Source organism: Hemicordylus capensis, chromosome 1 (assembly GCF_027244095.1).
Source record: "Hemicordylus capensis ecotype Gifberg chromosome 1, rHemCap1.1.pri, whole genome shotgun sequence".
NCBI classification, from domain to species: domain Eukaryota; kingdom Metazoa; phylum Chordata; class Lepidosauria; order Squamata; family Cordylidae; genus Hemicordylus; species Hemicordylus capensis.
This window is the reverse complement of record NC_069657.1, coordinates 414567748-414584681: the sequence shown is the minus strand read 5'-3', so window position 1 is coordinate 414584681 and position 16934 is coordinate 414567748. Positions and strand designations below refer to the sequence as shown.

General features: G+C 47.8%; 1 protein-coding gene across 1 annotated transcript in view; it reads left to right on the top strand.

The window, feature by feature from the left end:
* TGFB2 (transforming growth factor beta 2) overlaps nt 1–16934 on the top strand; it is a 132662-nt gene that overhangs the window by 65775 nt on the left and 49953 nt on the right. The gene's annotated exons all lie outside the window — the stretch shown is intronic.

The window sequence follows — 16934 nt, the reverse complement described above, 5'->3', positions numbered from 1 at the left end:
GAAGGAAGCCCTATAGAGCTTACCTCCCCACAGACTATCATTCCGTCTACCCTGGGTGGGCAGATCGCCTGCCCAGACGAGCACCAGCTGCTGCTGGCAGCTGTGAGGGTCAGGGTGCCGGGACACATCTCCCCCCCCCTTCGGGAGCTCCATTAATGCACCATACAAATACACAGTGCATTATAGGGACCCCCCTCCCCGAGTCTGCTAGGGGAAAGCTGCTCTCGTCTGTCTCAGGGAGACAGACAATCATGAAAATGAGGTTAAGGGAGCACTTGCTCCCTTATCCTCATTTTAAAGGGAGGCTTCATAGGCGGGTTTGCCGCTGTAGTGCCACCGGGATCAGCCCGATCCTGGCAGTACACATGAGTGTGCAAAACCAGGCTGGGCTCCCTTAGCCCGGATTTGCACATGTGTGTGAATAGACTCACTTTATGATGATGGACACAGTTTTGTCTAAGAGACACCTATCGGAATCATTCCTCCAGCCCCAAATGCCATTGTAGCTGGGAATTATTAGAGTTGTAGTCCAATCACACCTGGGGACTCAAAGCTGGAAACCCCTGCTGTAGACCTTGAGGCGCTTCACATGAGCAGTGTGATGCGCCGGGAGGAGGTGTGCAGGGAGAGCAGCTTTGACCCACTCTCCCCAGAGATGATCCTGTCTCTGTTGCTGGGCAGACGGATCACCCGCCTGAAATCCGGCGCTCCCTCACCTCGCCCGGCAGCTCCGGGGACCGGGTGAAGGAAAACGCTGCTGTGCGGCGCCCCACTCCTTGGAGCTCCAGTAATGTACCGCACATTCCTGGGATCGCCCCTCGAGTGTGCCCGCCGTGGCTGTTCGCAGCCATGGCGGACACACGATCAATTGAATGAGGTTAATGGAACGAGGTTAAGGGAGCACAGCCCAGTTTCTGCTGGTCGGGGAATAGCTTCCTTAATTTGGTAGAATTGTATTCCATTGTGCATTTAGCTTTACCTCCCCCTGCCCCCCCCCCGAATTCTGATTCACACTTAAGTTTGTTTGGTTTTGTAGTGTTTATTTTTTAAATTCAAAAGAGCTGTGGGCAAAGCCAGATTAGGTTGTTCATGAGCAAGCAGGCTAGGCATATCTAGGAAGGGCTTGTAGGGGAGAGATTGTGACTTCCTGACAGGTATTAACCCTGGCAATTCTCATTTTGTAATTAACCCTCCTTCTTCTGAAGAATCACTTGCCAGACTGATGTTTGTGACAGTCCATCACAAGATTCCACATACACCTTTTGAAATCCATAACTGCATGTTTCTAATAATCTCAGGGAGTGGATCTTTCAGCGCTGGCAAAGTATGAGGTCTCTGATTGCCTGAGCTCCTAGAAATCTTATGCTGCTGTTTACGAAGTTGAAATCTTCTATGCAGGGAACATTTGCAGGATAGAAATTTAGGACAGAAATATGCAGGATTTGAATTTGTATCTCTTCAGTTGAAGCTCAGTACTCTAGCCTATGTACCACACGACTTGTGCCATAGGAATAAACTGTTGAAGATCCTCAACAGCTGATTCCTACGGCACAAGTCATGTGATACAGTGACTAGAATACTGAGCTTGAACGGAAGAGATACAAATTCAAATTCCTGCTCAACTATGCTTACAGGATAGCCTTAGGAAAGTTAATCTCTCTCAGTGTAACCTATAGTACAGAGTAGTTGTGAAGCAAAAATGAACCCCATGTCCACTGCTGTGGAGGAGAAAAAACAGCATTTATTTTATTTTTTAATGTCTGCCTTTCTTTGTTAAAAAGTGGCATGAAGTAGAATAGAAATGTCATAAATATAAATATATATGATCTCACAGCGGAGCCTACTTTCAGTTTGGAGAGTGTGAGTGGTCGCTTTCTGATTCTGTTGTCACCCATTATGATCAATATCATCTCACAGGCAGCAAGCAGTGTCCTGGTTAACGCACGCCAATAAAGCATTTCAGTAAAGGTAAAGTGTGCTGTTGACTCCTGGCGACCACAGAGCCCTATGGTTGTCTTTGGTAGACTACAGGAGGGATTTACCATTGCCTCCTCCTGCGCAATACGAGATGATGCCTTTCAGCATCTTCCTATATCGCCACTGCCCGATATATCAGCGGGGATTTGAACCGGCAACCTCTAGCTTGCTAGTCAAGTCATTTCCCCGCTGTGCCATTACTAGAAACAAATGTCTCACAGGCTGGCTCTCTTAAGTCATTAAGAGCAACACTTTGCAGGCAGCTTGGGCTAATTCTGATTAGGAGTGATGCTCGGAATGCTTTAGGAAATCCTTAAAAAGGTGTCATCTGAGCAAGCATGCTGTGAAGGGCCCTTGTGAGAGCTGATCATAAATCTTATGTCTGCCACTGAGGGAAAATATTTTGCATGAGGGAGAGAGAGTACCATATTTATCCAAATAGAAGGTGACTAAATGTAAGATGATGCCTTAGAGCAGTGTTTCTCAACCACCGGTCCCTGGACCGCTGCCGGTCCCCGAAGGCTTGAGTGCCGGTCCCTGACTGGGAGTCACCCCCCCCCCCCGCAAACTGAAATCAAGGCACTCACTTCCTCAATTTTGCACATGGCACGGAAGAGGAAGAGTATCACGGAGGCATGGGACCCTTCTTGTGCCTTGCCTCCATGTGCTGCTGAGATCTTCCTACAGCTATCTTATTCCCTATCTTTACAGCTTCAAACTGTATGCGGTGCGGGGGCATGGAGGAAAAAGTATGGCAGTGGGTGCCACTTGAAGGGCTGCTGGTTCTTGCATGCTCATTATTTGCAGCCAAAGGTTGGTTGATTGAAACCCAGCTGCCTGTTGTGGTCAAGGCACCTTGAGAGGGAACGCTGTTTCCCTCTTGCATCAGTGGGGCTTGCTTGTATGTTGTTTTCATTGGCCCCATGTAGCTTTTGAATTTTTCTAATGGCCCAACATACCCTCTCCACTGAGTAATCAGAAGCACCTCCACCCCCACCCCGCACATACTGAAGACATACTGGAGACAAATTTGTTCACCCAGGCTTTTAGATTCAGGGGTTCTCAACCTTGGGTACCCAGACATTGGTGGACTTCTACTCCCATAATCCCCAGCCATAATGGCCAAATGCCATTGTTGTTGGGAGTTATGGGAGTTTAACTGAGAGACCCAAGGTTAAGAACCCCTAATATTCCATGTTTGCAAAAGATTCCAAATTTAATTATTTTAATGCTTATATTATTTTCATTCTAAACTGCCCAGAGATGCATGTTTGGGGCAGTATAGAAGTCTGATAGAGAGATAGATAGACAGACTTGAAACCCCTTTACTAACTGCTGGTCCGGGAAACTGCGCATGAAGAATGTAGCGGTCCTTGAAACTCTGCACGAAGAATTTAGCGGTCCTTGACTCCAAAAAGTTTGAGAAACACTGCCTTAGAGGCTAAATACAGGTTATGCCTGTGTTTAATACATAACCTGAATACAGGTTATGTATTCACCCAAAATAAAGAGGAATCTGAATCAAAGACAACCCATCCACCCCATATTTAACAGAAAAGAACTGAGGAAAAAAACCCTAATTTTAGATTCAAGTAAATACGGCTGCAAGTTGGCTGTGTGTCTTCCAGCTGTCCTCGTCTCTGTGAAGATGGCACAGAAATGACCTCTTCCATTTCTAGTGGAACGTGGAATAAAATCATGTCCTAGGCAACAACCAAAATAGTTTGTGCCTAGACAGGTTCAGGAACAGTCTAGGATCACTGTGCAATGACACTTCCTTATTTCCTCTACGAAAGAACTTCTTTTTCGCAGGGGCTGCTAAGCATCCAGAGGTCCAGTGCCTTTATCTGAATTGTGTTTAGCCATTTGAATACAGTCTGGCACCAGGCAACCATGTCTGTGCGGTGAGATGCCAAGAAGAGACTCTGCCAGATGCTTCGCATTCCAAACCTGTTTCCTTGCAAATGTAATATTTACCAGGTTTCATTTCAGCTGAGAATGCAGAACAGGAAGGGGTGGGGGTAGGAAGAGATGAAATATTGGGACTGACATAGAAAGGGGTCAGTGCTTTTGTTCATTTGGCATTGTGTTGTTTGTAGTTAAAACTTTGATTCCTTGTCCACAAGTAGTTTAGTTAGAGAGCAACTTTTAGAAGAGATTGCTAGGCCCACTCAGACCTCCAAATAGCCTGCTGCCAAATTCCATAGCCACAAATGGCACTCATTGAGGTTGTTCTCACGAGCAGTCAAGACTCGGTTAATCTGTTAATTCTGTTAATCTATGGGATTCATTGCCATGGGATGTGGTGATGGCCACCAGCTTGGACAGCTTTAAAAGGCGCTTAGACAGATTCATGGTGGACAGGTCCATCAGTGGCTACTAGTCTGGTGGCTGTGGGCCATCTCCAGCCTCAGAGGCTCAATGCTGCTCAATACCAGTTGCAGGGGAGCAACAGCAGGAGGAAGGGCATGCACATACCTCTTGCCTGTGCTATCTGGTGGGCCACAGTGTGAAACAGGATGCTGGACTAGATGGGCCATGTGCCTGATCCAGCAGGGCTCTTCTTATGTTCTTATGATCCTGGCATTGCTGCGGCACCAAACCCAGCACCGCAGCCTGGCTCTTAATGTGCCCTTAACCCCAGCTCCGGGATGGTGTGTCAGCACGAGGTTCTTGCCGCTCACACTGACACAGAGACAGGCACCTGGAGTACCCGTCCCCTGAGGGAATTCCCCAGTGCACTGTGCTTGGTATTGGGGGATTCCTGGAGGCTGGGACAATGAGTCCCGGCCTCTGTCTACCAGTGCAACTGGGAGCAGTGCGGAGAGTCATCCGCACTGTTCCCAGCAGCGTTGGTCATGTGGGTGTGTGGCTTGTATGTCACCTGGGCTGCAAAGTGTTGTCTGGTTTAAGGTAGATTGAACCCCTTCACCCCCCATCCACCCGACCACACACATGTGGTCGTGTGAACAGCCCCATAGGTTACATAGGAAGCTGTCTTATACCAAGTCAGACCACTGGCCGCTCTGGCACAGTGTTGTCTATACCAGGGCTGCACAACTTCAGCCCTCCAGCTATTGAACTACATATCTCATCATCCCTGACTATTGGCCTCTGTGGCTAGGGATAGCAATAGCAATAGCACTTACATTTATATACCGCTCTATAGCCGGAGCTCTCTAAGCGGTTTACAATGATTTAGCATATTGCCCCCAACATTCTGGGTACTCATTTTACCGACCTCGGAAGGGTGGAAGGCTGAGTCAACCTTGAGCCCCTGGTCAGGATCGAACTTGTAACCTGCTGGTTACAGGGCGGCAGTTTTACCACTGCGCCACCAGGGGCTCTACTGCGCCACCAGGGGCTCCCAGGATGATGGGAGTTGTAGCCCAACAACCGCCAGAGAGCTGAAGTTGTGAAGCCCTGGTCTACACTGACTGGCTGCAGCCCTCCGGGTTTCAGAAGGATATTCCTCGGCTCTGCCTGGAGATGCCAGGGACTGAAGATGCCAGTGACCTTCTGCATGCCAAACAGGTGATCTTCCACTGAGCGATAGACCTTCCCATGGTCACACCCTTCTTTACTGTTGAAAGAACCAGAAACTGCTTACAAGGCCTAAGGGCCTCCAGTTGCTGGAAGAGGGAAAGAGAGTATTTGCATAGGAACAGTGCTTCTAGTCCAGCTGTTTAGCCTAAAACTGGGAAATTTTATTTATTTACCAGCCGACCTGCACAGAGCATCTGTGCGCTCTTTGGGGCCGGCTGTTCCCCCCTCCCTCCTGCCCCATTCTCCCTCCCTCCCACCGCACTCTCTTGCCCACTTCCCCCTCCCCCCAATTCTCTCTTGTCCTCCCACCCAATTCTCTCTTGCTTGCCCTCCCTCCCACCCAATTCTCTCCTGCCCTCCCTTACCCTCCTGACCCACTCTCTCCTGCCCTTCCTTCCCCCCTGCTCTCACTCCTCCCCCTGCCCCACTCTCTCTTGTCTCCCCCTCGCTCTCCCCCTCCCCCTTGCCCTCCCTCCCCCCTCCCTCTTGCCCTCCCCTCCCCTCCCCACACTGAGTACCTTACCTCCACTACCACAAGCCAGACCCTCCTTACCAGGTGGCGGGTGGCCAAAAAGGCCCCCGCCTCCGCCGTTCCCCCACTCGGGTAGCAAACAGGGAAGTTCCGCCGCCCGGTTCCCTCCTGCCCCGGCCTCCAACAGGCACCTTGGCTCCACGGGCGCCTCCGCCACCGGCCCGCCACTGCCGCCTCACCTCTGCAGCCGGGCCCGCCGGTCCGCCGCCGGGCCACGTACCAAGTACCAGCCCCGCGGCCCGCCGCTTGACTCCCAGTGCCAGCCATTTCCAGTGGGTTGCGCCGACACGGGCCCACTGCCGCCTCGCCTCCGCAGCCGGGGCCGAGTACCGGTTCTGCTTCTGCGGCCCGCTGCTGGCCTCCCAATGCCAGGCCAGCCAGTCCCAGCAGGCCTGCCCGCCACCGGCCTGCTCCCCAGCCAATCAGATGGCTTGCCGGGACACACATTCCATGGCATACCCAGGAGAAATAAATATATAGATTTTATTAGAGTTCTATGCTGACTCACTCAGATGGCTCTAGGTGGTGGGATATAGTCCACTAAAGAAATAGAGACTTCATGTGATGGTTGTTTTCTCATGCCAGCATCGTTGCCCTGTTTGATCAGCCTCCTGTCTCTTACACATCTCTGGCCCTACTAGGGGCGGCCCTTCCACAAGGCAAGATGATGCCATCACTTCAAGTTCAAGGAGAGTCACAGAGGGTGGCAAGTGGTTCCCCACCACTAAAGGAGCTCCCCCCTACCACTGCTGATGCCCTTCCTTGCCCAGCTAAGGCAGGCTGTTCAGTTTCTCCCTCCTCATCCCTCTGGGTACACACCTCTTCTTCTCCCTGCAACTTGAGCTAGGAATGCCCCTGCCACCACAGTTTGACTTGGTGGCATAATCTGAGATTGCTTGCATGCTGCTGCCGCCGCCTTGGCAGCATGGCCTAAAAATGCTGAGCACCCATCCATTGTAGGGTTTTGTGTGTGGGGGGGGTCATATTGCCCTTTTCCTCAGGCAGCAAAATGCCTAGGATCACCCGAGTTTGCTTGGGGCAGAAACACTGAATCACTTCTGGGGGAATTACTCCGGTGCTAGGGAAGCCTGTTTCTTTTTTGCTGCCATGATATTCTTACCAGATTGTGAGACAGGTTGCTCTCCGTCTGATAGACATGGTCAAAATACTAGCACCAAAATACTGAACAAGAGCACTAGAATATTTTAACTTTAAATGAGACAAGTCAAATACACACAGTCAAAAACTGTGTTCTACCCGGGCTTGTGTGCACTCCCAATTTTCGGTTGTGTGGAAGCAAGGTAAAAGGAAAACTTGGGCAGACGTGATTGAGGCGAGTCCCATGATCAGTGAGACTCACCAAAATGAGGTCTGCGGTGGGAGCAGGCTTAGCCTGCTCTCCCCGCAGATGATCGCCCGCAGAGCTCTGGGCGGCCAGATCAGCTGCCCACACGACTGCCAGCTCCGTCTTGGAGCCGATGGGGGCTGTGGGGATCGGGGGCCGTGTGGCCCCCGGAAGTTCCAGGATGCCCCGCACGAGTGCGTGGGGCATCCTGGAGAGACCTCCAAGTCTGGGAGGCTGCTTGCAGCCTCCTGGTAGAGGGTCTGCTCGTGTGTCGCCACATGCTGCGGCGACACATGAGCAAAAAGCTGAGGTTAACGGAGCGCTCGCTCCGTTAACCTTGGCTAAGGGGAGGGGGAATTAGCGAGGTTTGCTGCCAGGAGCCACGTGGCTCCCGTTGCAGCACATGATCGCCAAAAAGCAGGCTAGGCTCCCTCAGCCCACTTTTTGGCGATCATGAGAATCGCCTCATTGTGTGGAAGCAAGGTAGGAGGAAAACCTGGGTAGACGTGATTGTGTGGAAGCAAGGTAGGAAGAAAACCTGGGTAGCTTTTTCTCCTCCCTTTCTTCCACACAATCTCTTCTACCCTGGCACACTCAGCTTCCAAACCCGGGAAGAATACAGTTTTTGATTGTGTGAATGACCAAATAGGCAGACAGCCTATTGAGGTTAATGGGACAATTAGTCATGTGAACAGGGATGTACATTTGGATGCCCATCCCATTGAAAGTAATGCAGTGCAGATGGATGCAAATCCAGATGTGGCTGTTATCTAGCCACATTCCATTGAGTGGGATGTGCATTGGGAGGCATTCCTTTCAGTGGGATGTGCCTTAGGAGGCATTCTTTTTGATGGGATGTGCATTCAGAAGCACTTCCAAATGTGCACCCCAGCCACATTCTGACCCAACTAGTCAACTGTGTACAACTAGATTGTGGGGAAGGGCACACTGGCCAGCTCTCCCTGTGTCTCGGCAACCCTTAAAGTGTTGTCATGTTGGAAAAATTGTGTTGGTACTTGTAATTAGGGTTGCTATCCCTCTTTGGAGTAAAACAGCAGAATTGTAAATAATTTTTATATCTTCTATTGCTAAATGTGCCAGTTACATAGCAATGCATTTGGCTGGCAAAGGAACAGTGCCCTGATGACAAAGGAATAAACCAACCACACAAACAAACCAAATCCCACTTAGGCTAGTTTAAAACAGTCCGGGCAGTGACCTAATACGTAATCTTAATTCTGCTTCACAGAACTTCAGTGCACGGATTTTCTCATTTGCTATAGCAGAAGATGTCTAGCCACAAGGTTTCTCAAGAGTGGAAAGGCTCCATTTTGGTCACTGCGGGATCATTTGCATTGGGGGAGGAAAACAGGTCTAGCAAATGAGATGAGAATGAAGGCAATTCATAAAGTACAGAGCTAGAGGGGAAATGATAGTGTTTTGCAAAAATCACTTACGTATTTTTTGTCCTAACAGATGACAGTTTCAAATAGTGCCTAGTAAACGGTAATATTAGAAGCTGGTCCTAGTTCAGCTGGACTTCATTTGACTTAATGTTTCTACAGATGAAAACTACCATAATTCCAAAGAGAGTGTGATGGAATTGTACAAGATCTTTAATCCTTTCCCATTCATTTACGTAGTAATTAGAACCACAACACTGGGTTTCCTTTGCTTTGGAACTATATAGAATTAGTGCAAGTGGCAAGTTATTCTGGAAAAGGCCAGCAAATTGGCCTTTAAAAGAGTGGCCTCTTTTGGAAGATGCCACAAAAATCCTTGCTGAAAGAATAATTTGTAAGCTAGAGAGCAATGAAAGTGTTTTTGTAAGGGATTCTTTAAGAGGGCAAGTGACTCAGTGACTGAAGAGAGAAGGAACATGACTGTTCCAAATAAAAATGCATCCACATCTCAGTCTTACCACTGTTTATAGTGTAATTGCCACTGGAATTGGCCTTACCACTTAATGTTTGCAGTGTCACAGAAGCAATTAATTAAAGTTGAGAATATTCTGGGACTATTTAGTTGAAGTGCTCATGCAGCCATGGAAGCACATGTGCAATGTTCGAGACTAAAACAGTACCGGCACTCATGCAGGGGCAGAGGCACTCTTATCCCTGGACCTTGAGGCTCTGGCCTGTGGCCTCCCTGGCCTGGGGGGCGGGGAGCTCCAAAGGTTGGGGGCTCCTTCAGCCACTCCACCCTACCCCACCCCACCGCTGCCCCTATGCCTGCCCTGCCGGGTGGCTCCAACACACATTTAACAACAACAAAAAGCCGCTGTGCAGCGGCACTAGCTGTGGGGAGGGGGGGGAGGAGAAGAGAGTTCCCCTTTAAGGAGATGTTTGCCCAGTGGAGGGTGGGATGGGGCATGGCAGTTGCGGTTGCAGGGAGGGTGGGGCGGTGAGGAAGGGAGAGTACCCCCTGCTATCTTCCGGGATGGGAGGTGGAGAGTGCCATCCAGCTCCACTCCCTTCTCTCAAGTGACGGCCTCTAGCCTCTCTGCTTCCTCCACATGGAGGAAGGCTGCTCAGCAGAGAGCGAGAGGCCACCACTTGAGAGGAGGGAGTGGAGCTGGATGGAGCTCACCGCCTCCCATCCCGGAGGGTAAAAGGGGGAACACTCCCCTCCTCACCCTCCCTGCAACTGCCACTGCTGCGCCCCATCCTGCCCTCCCCCCAGGTAAATATCTCCTTAAAGGGGAATTATCCCCTTTTCATCCCCTACCCTCCCCACAGCTAGTGTCGCTGTTGTGTGTTGGCATTAAAAAAACCAATGTGCAGAAGGGGGGGAGGGCTTTCTCCTCACCTCCCCCACCTCCACCATCGCAATAGGGGGCCTCTGGAACCCTTGAGGTCCGGGCTCCCAAATGACCTGGGTGCACCACTGTGCAGGGGTGTGTGTGTGTGTGTGTGTGTGTGTGTGTGTGTGTGATTTTCACTGATCTCCCCTTCCTTCTGTGCCACCTAAAAATATACTTGTCCTGTTCTCAGGAACATATTTCTGGGGGGCACAGAGCACTTCAAAGGGAAGAGGAGACTGGTGAAAATCATCCTCCTGTACGAATGCCAATGCTATACAATGTATACACGTACAGATCTATATGTGCATACAGTTATTCACAAGCTGTGTTTAATTCACATATGGTAGCACAATCCTAATTTGTACCCTGCAGTTGAGGGCGCATGCACTCAAATGCCCAGGCTCACTTTTAAATGGATTCATTTTCAGCCATTTACACAAAAACATGTACTGTACATGTGTACAGACACCTGTATGTATGTGCATACAACATAATTTCTGAATAGGGCTATTGTAACTAAGGAAAGAGCTTTTTGAAGAAAGATAGAAGACCAGACACAAATATAGGTGCTCAAGACTGATAATTACAGAAAACTGTGTGGCAAAACTGTTGTGCTCTGTTTTGTAGAGAGGAAATTGTTTTCTTCCTTTGGTGGACACTGGAAGCCTAGGAAGTGGTGACACACACTGTAGTCTTGTTAATGTTGACCACTAAAGATGTTCTTTATGTTTCAAGCACAGCAGTGTTGGAACTAGACATTAAAAGAAAGTTCTTTGTTTCAGGAGGTCCAGGTGTCCACAGTAGGCTCAGCACCTCTTAGCTACTAGTGCACTAGTAATAGAAGAAAGGAGAATTAAAAACACACACAAAAAAACACAGGTTAATGAACTATTGTATTCATTGCTCATAGGTACTCTAAGCACTCATGCAAGAGTTCTTCAGAGACGTCTATGATATAGCTGGAAACAGTCACTTTTAGGGCTGTGCACAAAGTGTTTCGTGTATCAGGGGTGGCAGAGAGCGAGCACTTTAAAAGGAGGAAGGCAGATCTTACCTGCCCCTCTTTTGCTCTTCCGCTGTGTCCCGCTGCGGCACTGTCCGTATTAACCAGCCAGGGTGTCTGTTTCGAAAAGGCACGCCACGCGGCTGCTTCCTGCTTGGGAACAGGAAATGCCTTGTTCCCAACAGGGTGCAGGCGGCGTCGGCACGTAAATGGTGTCTGTGCATGCTGTGTTTTTCTATGCTTTTGTATTAGCTGTTTAGTTGAATTTTGGCAAACCTACTGTCTTCCTCTTCGTTCTCTCTCTTCCCCCTTGGCCCCCAGACCACACCCTTCCCTGCTCTCTTGCATATCTACTTCTTTCCTGCCAACAGCACCCGGTTCTTCCTACCTTAGACACACACACCCTGTCAGAATTGTTCAGCCTTTGTTGGCCCCTCCTACCCCTTTTGGGTAGGCAAGACTGCCTACCCCCTTTCCCTCAGGTCTGCACCTCTTCTGTCTTTCTCGCTGTTAGAGAAGGACCTCTCTCCTATTACTTTGGTAGATAATACTAAAATAATGCCCTTGGTCAACCACCCTGCTTGATGGTCATACCTGCTTGATTATTTTGGTAAAAGAGCTGAAGTGCTGTTACTGGAATGAGCAAAGCATCTGCAGATTACACTAGGAGGCCATAAACAGAGGCTGATATACAGAGCAAGGATGCATTGGTACAGCGAAAGAACAGCCTAACAGAACTTCCCAACTAACTGCACTGGTGCAGTGGGGAAGGACAATTTTTGATGCCCTCGCCTTCCCCAAGAAGTCTCTTCATCACTAAAAAGTAAAGTGTGCCGTCAAGTCAGTGTTGACTCCTGGTGACCACAGAGCCCTGTGGTTGTCTTTGGTAGAATACAGGAGCGGGTTACCATTGCCATCTCCTGCACAGTATGAGATGATGGCTTTCAGCATCTTCCTGTATCGCTGCTGCCCGATATAGATATTTCCCATAGTCTGGGAAACACACCAGCGGGGATTTGAATCGGCAACCTTTGGCTTGTTAGTCAAGTCATTTCCCTGCTGCGCCATTCATCATTAAAGCCATATTCTTTTATCTGTCAGTCACAGGTCTTGGTTTAAGAAAGTTCTAAATACTTGATTCATAAAACAAATACTTGTTTTTCAAAGAGCCCTCAAACCAGTTCCATGCAGGCATACATTCTAAGTATTACCAGGGTCACATGTGGTTTTTAAAGAGTGGTTTCATTATTATTTAATGTATTATGTTTATTATTTAAAGCTATGACTTTCATCATCCACTCATCCCACAAACATTCATTTCTAATTATCTGGAACTCCCCATAGGTTAATCAAGAAATAGTTAAAATGAAATATTTCTCTTTTCTTTCCTTTCCTTTCCTTTCCTTTCCTTTTCCTTTTCTTTTCTTTACAAAAGCAAGAACACTGTTGAAGATTGAAAGAACCAGATTTGGATTGTATTCCCCTGCATTAAGGTGGAGACACATAAACACAGCAGTTTAAAGAGCACAAACTGAATTGTGAAATAGCTCGAGAATGTCTTTTGACTGCCATTTCTTGATTTCGACACTACTAAGTTTGTCATGGATGACGGCTTTGTGGTTCTTGTGACACTGTTGGAGAAAATTGGATTTAGGGAAAGTTTATTTAGTTCTCTAAATATTTCAAAATGTTTTCAGTTTGATTTTCCCTCAGCACAGCATGCTTCAGCCGTGCCTTATAGTTCATACAGTACAAAGAGTAACTATCCAGCCTCTTCATATGACATTGGTTTTTCCCCCCTCCAGGTGGGGAAGAGGGGTATTCAAATAACTGTGTGAGTTGTGTGGCTGAGCTGGCAGTTAGGTCCTTTGATAGCAGGCAGTTAAAATGTCAGTGCAGAATTTGTTAGAAGAGATAATACAAGCCCTGTCCAGACATTAACTCTGGGAGCTGTACGCATTCCTGATTTTTGGTCTTGTGTGAGCAAGCAACTAGGTAGGAGCGGGGGGGGGGAGTAATTGTGAGGGAGGCGGGCACAGGCTATGATGGTATTGCCTTACCCAGCACTTTTGCCCAGTCATTAAAGTCCATGCCTGACTTCCACACAATCACTTTCCCCTTCTCCTACCCTCCTGTATACTCACAGACTATCAAAAATCTGAAGTGTGTGCAGCAACCAAGGCTGGATAGGATGCTTGTCCCACCCAGTTCATGATTTATCTATTCATTTAAAATATTTATACCCACCCCTCCAATACACTACTGCTTGGGGCGGCTCACAACATTAATAAAATAGATACAATGTAAACTAAGACAGGTAAATTAAACCAAATTAAGTTCAACAAGTTAAAAGACCAGGCTAAAACCACAATGAAAATTGTATATATTTTTTAAAGTTTCAAATTACAACTTATTTAAAAAGCTAAGAACTGAGAGCTATAAAAACTAAAGAACCTATCAGATATAAGCAGCAGATGAAACATTAAGAAGCCTCTTTAAAAAGATGTTTTAAATTGTTTTTTAAAGACACTGAGGGAGGGAGGATGGCGAAGCTCTTCAGGGAGGGCGTAACATAGCCAAGGGGCCACAACCGAAAAGGCCCTATTTCTAGTCCCCGTCATCTGGATCTCTGTTAGTGGCGGGGCCATGAGCAGGGCCTGAGATGATGAGTAGAGGGCCCTAGCAGCTTCATATGGGTGAATGCGTTCTGACAGGTACCCTGGCCCCAAGCTGTGTAGAGCTTTAAAGGTCAAGACCAGCACCTTGAATCTAGCCTGGAAGCACACTGGTAACCAATGAAGCTGCTGCAGGATGGATGTGACACTCATGAAGCAACTTGCACCCATGAGCATCCTTGTGGCAGCATCCTGGACCAGCTGAAGCTTCCAAATAATCTTCAAGGGCAGCCCCACAATTGTCAGAACAGGCTCATTAATGTGTTGTATATGTGTACAGATATCTGTAGGCATGTGCATACATTTGTGTCAATGACTGTACATGTGTTCATTTTAAAAGGGAACCTGGGTACAGGCCTCCTCAAATGCAGGGTGCAGATAAGAAGTGTACCGAATGCTCATTGAACCTGTGAAAATAATTGTCTGTACAGATGTGTATGTCCATGCATTGTACATTCACTGTATGTGTGTTGAACATCATGTGTGAGTAGGGCTATTTTGTAAAATTCAACTGTGCAGAGAATATCTGATTGATGAGCCTGTAGGTTTTTGTATGGCATGTACAGGGGTCCAGCCACCATTGTGTTGACATGTTCAAAGAGCATGTGCTGCCATTTTCCTGGGGCTGCCCCACAGCCCTAGCCACACCCCGTGTCTGACAGATGCAGTGGCCGTGGCCAGTATCAAAAATAGGACCACTCAGCCCTGTTTGCAAGACTCTTCAGCCAGTGCTGCGTTTCCAGGCTGGCTGGAAGCGCCTCCCTCTGCCCGCAAGGCAGAGAGAGGCTCTGCTGAGAGGCCCACAGCCCCTACCAGCTCCATGATGGGGAGCCTGTGATCGCGTGTGCGGCCGATCTGGCTGCCCAGGGCTAAGAGCCTGTTCGTCTGTGAGGAGAGGGGGCTAAGCTTGCTCTCCCCACAGAAGCCCTCATGGTGCTTCACGCTAATCGTGTGAAGTGCCTCTCTGTGATTCTCAGTGACTCACAACTCTGGCCTAGTCAGCACCCTACTGTTTCCTGATGAAAAGGAGGCAACTCCAGAGCAGTGATTCACTTAGAAATATCAGGTGTACTCCTCTTAGGGCAGGTCGTTCTTCTGATAAATTCTAAAAGTAAAACTTTTCAGTTGTAAGAGTGAAGCGTGCATCCAATTCTTATTCAGGGTGGCCGGGGTGGGCGGGGTGTGCTTTAGTCAAGTCATATGATTCTCCACCTTTTAAAGCCTGGGCTGGGGGATTTGCTCTGTTTGTAGCTGAGAGGAGTGGTGCAATTTCTGGAGACTTTAGGAAGTTCCCTCCCAATCTTCTGGATGGCCACCAGAATCCTCAAATATTATGACCTAAATACTGAACTGGGAATGTTTGTGTAGGTTTAGTCTAGTTCTGAAACTAATTCCCCTTGCCGTTTTGTCTCGTGTTTGTGATTCCTTTTTTCTAAAATAGATCAGCAAATGAAAGGAGCCAGTAAATTTATGATTTAGTGGAACCTAGTAAAGTAGATGAGCAATATTACTATATCAGAAGTAATTTGGTAGTCTGCACAAGAGAAAATTTCAGGAAACGTTAAAAACTGAACTCTTATTCCATCTTTCATGGTATTTTCGTATCACATTCCTCAGAGATATATACATGCCTCATCCAATAAAACCACAACCACTTCACTACCATAGACTCTCCACTTCCAGTTTAGTCTGCAATCCTGTGAACACTTCCAGGTTAGGCCCTATGGTGAAGGTTTTGCTTCTGTAGTAACATCATTGAAGCAAGTTTCAGTATCAGGGAAAAGCCTTTGTTCTTGGAATAGACTCTCTGGGCATCCTGATGTGGTGATAGCCCCCAACTTGGATGACTTTAAAGCAGGCCTGCTCAACTTCGGCCCTCCTGCAGATGTTGGCCTACAACTCCCATAATCTCTGGCTATTGGCCACTGTGGCTGGGAATTATGGGAGTTGTAGTCCAAAAATAGCTGGGGGGCCTAAGTTGAGCAGGCCTGCTTTAAAGGCTATCAGTGGCTACTAGTCTTGATGGTTATAGACTACCTCCAGATTTGGGGGTAGGACATCTCTGAATACCAGTTGCAGGGGAATGACAGCAGGAGAAGGGTCATGACTCCATCTCTTGCTTATGAGCTTCCCAATGAGCCACTGTGGGAAACAGAATGCTGGACTAGATATGCCTTGGGTCTGATCTAGCATGGTTCTTACTATGTTCTTATATTCTAGGTGGTCATATATTGGCATATCTGAGGCAGATTTGCAGCGCACTCTCAAGTTTTGAAGGGCCAGTTCTTCAACTGGCCTGTTAAGAAAGGGTAGAATAGATCTGCACAGAATTTATTGTGTGATGAAGAAAGGGATGTTTCTGTAAGCCTGGGCCTGTATTTTCGGTACCACCCAACAGACAAAGCGAATTGAACATAGGTGTGGTAAATGTTGGATGAGCTGATAACTAAACTTGTGCTTTCAGGTGCATCCATCACAAGCCCCATTTCCAGCACATTCATTTGGTCATTTTAACTGCCCCCTAGGTTTGCCAGGATCTGTGGCCTCAAGTTTGGAAGGGCGGTATAGAAATCGAATAAATAAATAGAAATAAATAAATTTAACAAGTTCATTTGTCACTTAAAATCTATTTCTGTAATGACCAGGCCATCATGTGCATGTCCAAATCCATGAAGATTCTTGACACTGACTGTCTACTAGATACAAAATTCTGGTCTCAACACATACAAATTATTTATATTTGAGGGAATGGACTGTCCCATCTAAAAGCTGGGAAGGGCCACCTTTCTAAATACTAAATACAGTTGTCCACTGGGAGCACAAATAATGAGGGCTACCTGTATGCAATGGTGACAAATCCTCCTGGCACTTGGTCTGAAATGTTGAAAACTACATTCCTGTTGCTTAAGAGCCTGAGCCAAGAAGCCATCTTGGCATTGGATCCCTGTCTCCCACTGCAGGTGCATTCTCTATGTAAACTGCTTTGGAAACGTTTGTTGAAAAGCGGTATATAAATATTTGTTGTTCTGTCCATCTCCAGCAGGTTCCCCATA